Raw genomic sequence first — 13,138 nt, forward strand, 5'->3', positions numbered from 1 at the left:
ATGACTAACACAAGGCCTGATATTATCTTCGATGTAGGAAATATAATTAGGTTTACTATCAATCCTAGCACTCATCACTGGAAATCAGTAAGGATGGTGTTGAAGTATCTTAAGAAAACCATGGATTATAATTTGACTTATGTAGGTTTTCCTTCTGCACAGAATGATATTCAGATGCTAGTTAGATTATCAATGTAGAAGACCATTCCTCTACACATGGTTGGGTGTTCCTTCTTGGTGGAGGTGTTATTTTATGGGATTATAAGAAACAAACATGTATCACAAATTTAATTATGGAATCTAAATTTGTAAACCTTACAGTTGCTGGAAAAGAAGCATAATGGTTAAGGAATTTGATCTATGAAAATCATTTATGTCCAAAGCCTATATCACCTATTTCTAGACACTATGATAGTGTTGCCACCTAGGAAAAGGCATACATTCAAGGTATGTGCTTATAACCTGTAGAGCTAAAGTAGGTTGATTGATTTTTATTAGCTCTTTTGGAAAAGTGAATTAGAAGGTAAATGAAGTAGAAGAACTACCTATGTGAGTGTGAAGTGTTTCCGCTTCAGAAAGCTTGGGCTAGGCTTTTATGCACTTGTGAATGGATATGACACATGGCTGTAATAGTGTCAAGTAAGAAACATTAGATTTTGTGTTTAACTTATGTGTATAGTATCTTCAGTTACTCAAATGAACTGAAGGGCTCAATCCTTAGGACACTCTAATCCTTGAGTATTTGAAATGTGTATTTTACTAATGTGAAAAATCCAATCCTCAAGATATTTTCAATTATGCATGAGTTTGATGTTGTGTTTTCTTTTAGTTAACTTAGGATTACACTAAATTGGGGGAGGAATGTTGATGATCTTAATGTTATTAACATATTTTGTAATTATGATTAATATTAAGATATGTTGAGTTCGATTTACTCACCAAGACTAGAGGTGTGGGGTGCATACTCGAAGTGATAACTGTGGGCTTAGGAATACAGGGGTCCGAGGGTAACACCTCTTGGTATGGGGTTCTAAGGGCGGGGTCTAGGGGCAGAGCCCCTGGCGGTGGTTTTGTATCAGGAAGGACTCCAACCGTGCATTTTCCTGCCAAAACCTATTGATGAAATCATGATGATGCATCGGTTTTTGTCCAATAACTACCCTCTTTTGGTGCAATTTGGGGTGTAGCCAATTTTAACCACTTTCTTCCTTGTATAAATGGAATATGAATGCTCTAGGAAAAGGTTTGAACTCTCATATATACAATAAATTGATCATAATCAATTGTCCATCTCATCAAACACAAAATAACAATGTACTTTCAGTGTTTCAGATTTAGAAGTGGCTTGACTTCTAAATTGCCTTTCTTAGATTATCCCAAATCTAATTTCGTGATACCGTAGGCTATAGGTAAAAATCACAGATCTTGGAAAGTGATTAAAATCACGATCCTAGAAATTATCCAATTATATTTATTTTCTTAAGACCCAAAATCTAACAAAATTGTTTTCATGTTGACGTGTCGGTTAAGCACACACACTCCATCTACATAATAATCTCATGAATGATACACCATATTAAATTATGTATTTTCACAATGGCGTGTTGGTTAACCACACACACTCCATCTACATAATATTCTCATGAATGATACATCATATTAACTTATGTATTTTCACAATGGCGTGTTGGTTAGCCACACACACTCCATCATCAAAATATAAACAATATGTGCATTTTCATGGGTAACACATGATTCATATTTTTAATAAAAAGCAAGAATTTTGTTTTTTTTTACTTAGTTCATACTTTTATTTTTTGAAACAAATTCTGATCAACGCCTTTAGGTAACTCCACTCTCAAAATAAAAAAAGGCGAAGAGGGTGGTATGCAATGATTCTTTTAAAAATCGACCTCATTTGGAATCAAAGATACCTCCTTAAACCTCTCTTATAGTATTAGAGCAGGTACACCTAATCTTGATTGACGATAATGTTTTTAACTAAACATGTGAGGGCACAGGTAGTATAGTTTTTATACATATAGTAATTATACCATATACTAAATTTAAACATTTTAGATTTATATTTAGGTCTTTCTAATTTAATTCTCTTATTAAATAAAGTTCAAGATAAATATTCAAATTTTAATTCAAGTTTAAATAATATTCAAAATTAATTAATTAAATATAAAAATTTAAATTTCAGTTAAATAACATTTCAAATTAATCTTATATTTGAATATTCAGATTTAAAAAACTAAAATAATAATTTAAACAAGAGGCTTATCCCCAAAATTTTGAAATTAAATCAAAATCCAAAATCTGAAAAATCCGGATAGACGCGTCGCGTCCGTCGATTAAACATGTTTCTTTGTTTTTTTTTTTTTTTACTAACATTTTGCAATCAACTAAAACATAATAGACTCCAATACCACTGTTGAGATTATTTAACATCAATACACTATCTAAAGGTAGCAGAAACAATCAAAAGATTCATCTAAGTGTACATACACCATAGATATAGGTTTTACCGGTTATAGCAATGAACTTTAAAAATCAACCAGAAAAGAAACATACTAGCCTCTTGATTTCTCGATTACGATCTCATATGTGTCAGGGTTTGCAATGGATGAAGGATCCAAAGTGGAACCCCTCTAATGAAGTCAGGCCCACAACCACCAAAAAGCAAGAAGGCAAAACCCTAGGCTAGGGTTTATTCTAAATTCTCTAACCTTGGGAGAGAGGGTAGAAATTTCATATATGGAAAGGGAAGGAGAGAGGTCGGACGAAATAATGAGAGGAATCAACTCTTAGGGTTTGACCCCTAGCAGTCTATTTATAGGTAACTCGTGAAACCCTAAAGGAGAGAAATTCTTAAGGTTTATCCTTACCTTATCAAATATTTGCCTTATCCCTATTAGGGAGCATCCAAAACCGTCCACCTTATGCTCTTTAGGAGCTTCTGGAATATTCGAATTAATCTCTTAGATTAATTAATATTCAAGCTCTATAATTAATTAAAATAGTTTAATTAATTATAAAATGGTTTCTAATTAATTTATTAATTTATTAATAAATTAATAACTTATTTATCTCTATTTCCATAATGTTATTTGGTTCATGATGCCAACCCAAATGACCTTGCTAATGTTAGAAATATTACCAAAACAGTTGATAACCATGAGTAATATTTTCAATAGATTAATCCATGGAAAAATTATATGTTAAACTAAAATCTTCATCTAAACCTAATACATGACCTCATTCCAATTAGATTTTTTTTCAAGAACAATTTATGGACAAGCATGTTGAGAATGCCAATTTCATCCAACTTGGGAATGGAATCAAGCCAACCAATTTTTAGGAAACAAACTAGACACAATTAACAAGTTCTATAAAAAAAACTCATGTAATTTGGAGTTTTTTACAAATAACTAAAGTGATCAGTGGATTTTCTGGGTCAATATGTATTCAGTGAAAAAACTGCGCATTTGTGTTTGAAATTAGATCTAGAACTTGGTATGAATGAAACTAGACGTCCATACATTTCTAGGGACATATTACACATGAAAATCAACAATCAATTGATTTTATATGGTTTTTACAAGATAGGGGACAATTTCATAATTTTAGAAAACCAAAAAGTTTGAGTCTAATTTGCACTCTACTAATTAAGTACTTAATAGTTAAGCTCATAAACATTCATAATCTTAAACCATGTATTTCCATGTTCATACATCAAACATTTTAATGGAGTAAGAAATTGATTAAAATCAACACATAAACATCACACTTCTTCGCTTAAGCTCATTAGCAGGATTTCGAGGTTTGGTTTTCAACCAAACCTATTAAGCACTTAATAGCGAATAACATTGAGCTGGAAATTGGAACACCCATCAACCCCCTTGGAGCGGTGGTGACTAGGTGGTGAAATGGTGGTCAAAACTTCACACACCAAAGTGAATTGCTAAAACAGGACACGTCTCCGCTTTAAGTTGAAATTTAGCCTCCTACCAACTACTCTGTTTCCCATCAATTCTTCCCCGTTAGGGTGTGTTACCTAAAGATGTCTTAACATGCGGGTCAAATTTGCATCATAATCTTTTATGACATTAATCTATTATCATATAAAAAGTTATTGATGCGTTATATCATGTAATCATTAATTATAGTTATTATAAGCCTATTTTATATATAATGTAATCATTAATTATAGTTATTATACGGCTATTTTATATGTACCCTCTAAAATGTGTGGTGTATTTTTGTGTGAGTAGGTAAGTGTGCGTTTGATTTTTTATGGAGTAAGAACGTATATATAATGACACCCTTATTATATTTAATATTTTTTGTGAACTTTTGTCCGTTATCTGGATCTAGTTGTTTTTCAATTGACCTTGATCGAAATTAAATAATAAAGACATGATTATGCCACTGTAAAACAACAAAAGCATGTACCTAAGTATTTTATTATAATATCTTATAAAATATTATGAAAGTTTACTTACAAGCATAACTTTTTATTCTTCGGTCACCACCACAAAATAACAACTACCTTCTACCTTCTTGCATGGACAAAAACTACTTTCTACTTAATTAATAACCAAAATTTTCATCGACGTTATTTATTTAATATATTAGGATAATACTTTAAAGGATTGCCTCTTATTATAAACTTTAATATCATAAGTGTTGATACAATTTTTAACATGACATAGAGTTATATTTTAAGAGAAAAATATAGGCATATTCTTATATTCTTCATATTTCTTAAGAAAACACAGAAATTTGATTTTGTTAACATACCTACGTATACACGAATACAACAATTAGGTTATCGAATTAAACGTAGAATGCATCATGACTATTTTTGTACTTGTACTTGATATAACCTTTGGTGAATTATGCTCGATTCAATATGTTATTAAGTTATCATAAAAATATTAAAAAATGTTTAAAATTTTATTTTAAACATATTATCAGGTTAATTATTTTTGGGATATTTTGTTGTTGTTTTGTTGTAGTTTAAGCTTCGGGAAAGATGAGAGATGTTTTGAAAGTTCTCATTGATTGATTAAGAAAAAGTAAATAGACATATCTAATATATACATGAATTAAACTAAGACTGAGAATGCCAAACTAACTCTCTAAAATAATTTGGTTAAATTACTAACATGCCCATAATTACTAACTACCAACAAAAAATTATAAGCGAACAAGAATGTGAAGCTAACTCCCTTCCTCCTTTTTAATATTGAGGATAAGGAATTAGAGTTGGTTCGGAAAAAACTTCATGAGGGTCCACTACAAGAAATGTCATTATTATTGGCGACATCATTAGCAACGACATCAGAACTCCATGTTCTGATGACGCTTCTATTAACGGTGTCGCTGACACCGCTAATGACATCACCGTTAATAGTTGGTTGTTAAATGTTAATAGCACATGCAATAAGAAAATTAAAATATTTTTTAACTTCTTTTGAACAAAGTGGTAATGTAGTTCAATGTATTTTTTCTCTCGTGAAAAACAAAATTTATATATATATATATATATATATATATATATATATATATATATATATATATATATATATATATATATATATATATATATATATATATATATATATATATGATGTAGAATAGTACCCATAGCCACAAGTCCACAACAAATCCGATAATATTATTATAAATAACAATATCCTTTTAGGTTACAAAAAAAAAAAGAACCGAAAATATAAATATTTGATGGACTTGTTTTGTTAATTAATTAATAATTTAATTAATTAATAGTAAATAAAGGAATGTGAAATATTCCAGAATGGTTTTAATACCATAGATAATCACTATTATATTTGATAATTATCTTTAGGGTTTCAAATCACCTCACTATAAATAAAGGGGTCAAATTCCGGTTTTGGATAAATGTAATCTTAGCCTCCTTACTCCAAAATTTGGAACCCTTGAGAAAACCCTAGAAGACCTGAAGACTCGATACCACGATGTGGCACCTCATACGCCACAACGTGGTGATGATCAAAATCATCAATTTGAGCTTGTTTCGTGTTGGTTCGTGGTGGCTCATTCATATCTGCTAGAGTTTTGCGTCTTGGGTGTGATTACAAGAGAGGAACTCTTCGTTGGATTCTTAAGTCTAACCAACTGGGTCGTGAAAAGAAGAAGCTTAAGAAGAAAGCAAATGTATGTTTTTTGATCTATTGAATTCTAATAAGTTGCATAGATTAGTTGAGTTTAGATCCATGTGTTTCGAGTTTTAGATCGAATTGTTTTTTGTTTTCGCTGTCATTTTGTTTGTTCTAATGAGGCTTGAAACTAATCAATATAGACAACAACTAAATTATCATAATTAAGGGGAGTGATAGTTTTATCAAGAGCTTGAAGTTCATTAAGCAATCGACTGAGTCATGCCAATTCAACACATACTCTTCACATTGATATATATTCAACTGAAGTTGAAAACAACGAAATAGTTATTTGTATCTTTGATTTCCAAGAAATGGGACTGCCACTAAAAATGAAGTATCCACTTATGAAATGTGATGTAAGAGGGCAAGTTTCCTGATCAGAGCCACAAAAAGCTTTAAGATAACTTAACACATGAATAGTCGCTTCATAGTGAACATGAAAAGGATGCTGATTAAATTCAATAAGTATTAAACTATGTAAAACAAGCTCAGGCTATGTATGTAGTAAAAAATATTTTTTCAATGAGTTGTCAATACATAGTAGGGTCTTTTAATGGATTTTCCATGAGGGGAATCAAATGAAGCTTTGGTGGCAATGATGTTGATGCTGGAATGAAATTAAACATTAAATATTATGTGAGAAGTTCATTAACAAACTTTTGTTGATGAATAACCATGCAACGACCGATAGTGTGAAACTCAAATCCAAGAAAATAGTTTATGTAGACAAGATCTTTAATATGAAAATGATCATTAAGAAAGTCCTTAGTCTTGTAATTTCTTCAAGATGATCACCTGTGATTAGTATATAACATTCGCCTGACAACAACAATAATAGTAGTTATTGTGCTTTTTAAGAAATAATGAATAATCATTTGGAGAGTGATAAAATCGTCTATTGGTCATAATATATATATCTATATATATATATATATATATATATATATATATATATATATATATATATATATATATATATATATATATATATATATATATATATATATATATATATATATATATATATCATTCTTTATAATTATGTGTGTCTATGAATCGTGCCATATTTTTGAACTGCACCATGGTACAAAAACATCCATAAAAAATCTTGGACATAATTAGGAGTTAAGAGGTTTGAATGCAAGACCAAAGTGTATATATTTTTTGGATCTTTGCTCTAATGTGTTCTCATATTTTTATCTAGCACACATATATTCTAATCCTTGGTTTAAAATTCACCATTAACTTGTTTATTTTAATCATATTGCACTTAAGGGCGGACATAAAGGGTTTCCGGGGTGGCCCGAACAACTACTCGATTTCATCTTATCAGGGTAAAATAAATTAAAATTTTATTTTTGTATTAGGGTTCAACCACTAAAATAATATGTACAAATACTATAGTCTATAGCGCCAAAAAAGAAAGCAATATTGTGCAACAAATATTAAATATTTTATTCTACTGCCGTTGGATATTTAAACACCTTCCCCCCTTTATACTTCACTAAAGTTTCAATATCTATGTTCCTATGTTTGATTGTCTATAATGGTCATAACTAAGTCTAAAAAATGTACCAACACTAATTATATGACCTACCGCAATGACGAGTGCTATAATTTGTCTTCGGATACACAGTCACTAGAAGTGTTTCCTTTTCCATGATGTCACTGTCTATTATGTTGATCTTTGTAGGTTCGTTTTGACGTTTGCAATAACCTCACTCTACACATCATATCTTTCTCGGGAGAATCTGCTTTTGTGTGTGTTTTCTATTCTTTAGGCCCGTTTTGACCGTTTCTATGTATGCCATTGTTATATTTGGACGGGTAACATCATAAATATTCAACTTTTATATAAAAACCACAAGACAACACTTGATATTGAACTCCTTGTTTCAATCTCCTTATTTATTTTTTTGGGTTTTTTTGTTCATTTTGAGTGGTTGTGGAATATAATTAACAAACATAATTCATCATTGTTTATATTTGTTACTCAGATCGAGAACGAAAACATTTACATATATTGGACTATTTTATGGTTCCTATCCATGAAGAAAAGTGTTGTTATCACAAAATGGTTCAATCGGTATGGTTCTACAAAGTAGTTTGAAGATTATCCAGATTTCTTCATAAAGTTCATATCAAAAAACATTTCAAAGAAACGTGTTCGAGTCAAAAGACATTTTAGGGGGATGGTTAATTATTTGATGGCTTGTTTTGTGGTTGATATGGACTCATAAGGTATGTCGTTTGTTTGGAGTCGACCATTTTAAGTGATGGTTAGACCACAACGTAGAGTGAAAATTTTATATTGAATTTTGGCATACATTTATTCAACTAGGGTGTTACTCTTAGATTTTTTGTGGGTGTATTGGTATCAAAGCGGAGTGTTATTTGTTAGTGAAATGCAATAAACTTATGAACAAAACCAATCTGCAGCCTTAGAGGAGGCTATCTAGAGGAGCCTCACACCTTCGGTTACATGACATGCATGTCGCATGAAATGGTATCAAGTATGTTGATGCTTTGTGATCGTTACATGCTCACAAGTTCACATGTTACATTGGTCCGCACATTGACTGTTGGAATGTGTAGTTAGACTTAGCCGCGTGCCTGACACGACATGCATAGCACATATGGTGCTTTGAGGGTGGATTTTTTGTGACTTGGTAATGTCACTACCAACTTGTTGATAAGGACCATGAGTCATAAATCCAATATTTAGCCTTATTTTCACCATAGTTCTTATGTCATTTTCTCTTGAAGATTTGTTGAAGGCTCCAGTGTTTGCATCTTCATTTTGTATAATTTCAAGTGTTTTGCGATCACAAATGATTATCAATATACAAGTTCCCGTATCTCACTCCCCACGGCTGTAGACAATCTCATTTTTGTAACCATGTAAATGTATGTCTCTTGTTTTAATTTGCTTTCCACTTACATATTTTATATCTTGGTGCATGTGTTCTTCTCGTTATTATAAATTGTTAATGTATTTTCTTAAAATTCATATTTGATTGTTGGGTCTACATTGTTTATAAACTAAATGCTTGATATTTTACAGAACTGCTTTGCATTGGTTAGAAGATAGCCTTGGATTGTCGTTCGTTCCATCTCTAGAACTCAAACAATAAATATTAGACAAAACTACAAATTCGGTCCTTGTTGTTTGCAAAAAAATTATGTATGAGGGCCAAAAAGTTTTTAATTTGCATGGAAGGTCCAAAATAAGAAATTTTTCGTGATTTTAGTCCTAAAAACTTGAAAGATTATTTTACCCTTTTAATTTCCTTTTTGTATTTCTTATATTTCTTTTTATACATTTTTAATTTTAAAATAATAATAATAATAATAATAATAATAATAATAATAATAATAATAAAGTAGCATACCCCACTCTATCAATCTCCCATACCCTCCCATTCTCTTACTCTTTTTCTCCCCCCCTCTCTCTCTCTCTCACTCTCTGTCACATCATCTTCTTCCTCACCCATCACTAATTTTGTAATTATGTTTCTTCAAGCTCTGTATTTCGTTTTCCCCAAACACACATACATATGTGGAAAACTAGGATCATGAAAAGATAAGGTGGCGATTTCAATATTTTTCCAAGCTCCATGTAAGATATGTGATTATAAAAGTTTTCAAGCTTGAATTCCTAGCAACGGTCCTTTTTTCTGAACCATCTAAATCCCATATTGTCGGACTTCATCGGAGACCTTCCCACCATCGACATTGGTGTCTATATCCCTTCTCATTTTCTGTTAAGCCCTTCCACTTGCAAACTCGTCTCCTCCACTAATGAATCCATGTAACAAACCAAATTAGAACGCATAAATTGAAAACATTTAAACCTGAAAATCAAGAACACACTCACAAAATTAAACACAAAAACACACACACACACACACAAACACAGAGTGAAAATTTTAAAAAAAAAAGTATAGAAAAATCCTTCAATAGTTCTAGTTCTGATTCATACATCAAATACACCATAATTTTGAAAAATAGATATGCAACCAACCAAACCTAGTTAAACTCGGATGAAAGATGAACAAAGAACTCCCATAGTTTACCACACCAACATAAAGTATCATACTTATAACTATTAACGTATTCCTCTTGAAATACATCAAAGATAACAGGACGGTTATATTAGATTAGGTGTCTAAGCCAATAAATAAATTAGTATAATCTTAAATTTTTAGCAAAGTCGTTTTGGGTTGCCCTCAAAGCTAGTAATTGTCTGGATTGCTATTTGGAGAAAGAGACCGATTTATTAATTTATTATATAGTTAATAAATTAAAAAAATAAAAAATAAATGATTTATTAATATATTATGAGAATAATATATTAAATAGAAATAGTAATATTTAATTAAGAATTAATCAGAAATTAATTTGAATTAATTTTGGGGCTAATCGGATTAATTAAAACTGGAAGGACTAAAGGTGACTATTCAAAAGTTGAACATTGACCAATTCTAGAACCTCCCTAGGAGGGGGGCGGAATTCAAGATAGCTATATGGTTTCTAGAGGTATTCTTGGGCTCTAAGGAAGCTTGGAATGCTTTAGGGAATAAGAAAATAGATAAGGGCTTATCTTAGGAAACATGCCTTATCCTTAGCCTCCTTATCACCTATATAAACCACCTTGGGTTATGTATTTAGAAATTCACCTCATTCAAAAGAAAATTTTGAAAACTCCCTTCCTCCTCCTCTCTCTTCTTTAACCTCCAATTTGCTAGGGTTTAGGTATGAACTGTTAGAGGCACGAGACTTCTGATGCTTACTTTTTTAATTAAGCTAGATCAGGAAGGAATCATTGTTTATTTACTACAATAAACATAAGGTATGTATTTTTTTTATAACCATTTAGTATTTTTCGAAAATAGCAATGTACTTCTAAGGTTCTTGATATTCAATAGTTGTTTGCAAATCATAGTGAGAATATAGATCCTTAGGGTGCATGTGAACTTAGTGTTTATGTTTTTCCGCCAAAAATAGTTTTTTATAACATATAAAACCCATCAGTGGTATCAAAGCCATTGTTCTCATTGATCTTGCAAAAAGTTGAATAGATCAAAATTAGGGTTTATAGAAACTAAACCCTAATGGAGGAAATTTCAAAAATTGCAAGGGTTCTTGAAACCCTTGTATCAATCACAAAAGTTAGATAACTCATACAACAAAGTTGAATATACTGTCGAGCCTTGGCGGCAGAGTAAAAAGTTGACCCAGTCCTGGTACCCTCCCCATAGATAACCAGTTCTCCCCCACTTGGGGTTCGAACCACCACCCAATGAACCTTGCAGTTTATCATAGCACCAAACCTACTTAGCCAATCAATCCCCGCTATCACACACACATCCCCCATGGGAATCAGAATCAAATCGATCGGATAAAGTACCCCAAAAGTCTCTAAAATACAACCCTGATAAACCATAGATGCCGAAACCCAGTGTTCGTTGGCGATAAAAACCCGCAACGGACACTCTAACTCTCCAATAGGCATATCAACCCCCAAACAAACATCTGGGATACAAAAGTTTGACTCGAACCTGAGTCAAAAAGCACAAGATCAAGAAAAGAGTTCACTAGGAAGGTACTTAACATAATCATAAACATAGGCATATCATAAATAACTCAACCTAATATAAATAGAAGCATACCAGTAATGACGTCTGGCACTGCTTTGACCTCCTCGACAATGAGCTGAATAGCACAACCCCAAGCCCTCGGTGGCTTTGCCCTATTCTGGCGCCCATCAGTGATCCTCAGAGTGGCTGGCGTCGGGGCCTGAGCCGGCTTGGCGGCGAGTAATGAACAGTTGACCTTCACATGCCAACCTGATCAGAATAGTAGAAAATCATGGTGCTCGGTACTGGGGTTGGCTGGTGATAATCCCTCGCAAAGTGCCCCTCCTTTCCACACTTATGTGGCATCCAACAGATGACCGGAGAGGTCCCTTACGAACCTTGTTTCACATCCCATAAGTGCGGCCCCTCGGACTCCCAAATCTCACATCAGCGGCCTTGTAACGCATCACCGCAGGCTACGACTGCAGCGGAGCCTACCCCTACTCCCTCGTCTGGAGTTCCAACTCTATCTCCCACCGCCTAGCGGCCTCCTGTAACTCCACAATAGTACCATAGCGTTGAGCAGACATAAACTAGCGGATGTTTGTCTTGAGTGTGCTCAAGTACCGGGTCATTTGAGCTTGCTTAGAAGTAGCAAAATCAGGGCAGAACAGTGCTCTCTGAGTGAACATCTATGTGATCTCGGTCATCGTCTCCGTCCCCTGCCTTAGGTCCAGATACTACTGGGCTCATCTTTCTTTCTTAACCAAAGGCACTTATCTCGAGTGAAACATATCAAAAAACTGCTCCCATGATACAGCAGTTGTCTGCTCTCTAGTGTATGAACCAGTAACTAGTCTCCACCAATCTTTCGCTCTAGACCGAAGAAGGTTCAAAGCCCACTTGACCTTCTGGTCAGCTGGGAAAGAGTAAGTAAAGAAACATCCCTCAACATTGTACAACCACTTCATGGAAATAATCAGATCATGGACTCCATCAAACATCGGGGGCTTTGTATTATCGAAGTCCCAATACTGGAAGGCTCTCCTAACACCAATACCTGCAGCAGCGATGGATGTGGTAGTTGCAACAACAACTGTCTCAAAAAGTGCAGTGTATTGGTCATCGAAGAACTCCATCATGGTTGTCTTGATAGACCCAAACAACTCTGGTATCTGCCTTGGACAATAACAACAACCTCATCATGATTCATCTCCCTAACCTGGTCCTCAATCAACCTGGCCACTCGCTCCGACTCCTTATTCAGATCCTGAATCAAATCGCCTCGTAACCACCATACTGAAAATAGAATAGAAAATATCAGATGAGGCGCACATCATACCATAAGAA

The sequence above is a fragment of the Lactuca sativa genome, chromosome 1, assembly GCF_002870075.4.
Source record: "Lactuca sativa cultivar Salinas chromosome 1, Lsat_Salinas_v11, whole genome shotgun sequence".
NCBI lineage: Eukaryota > Viridiplantae > Streptophyta > Magnoliopsida > Asterales > Asteraceae > Lactuca > Lactuca sativa.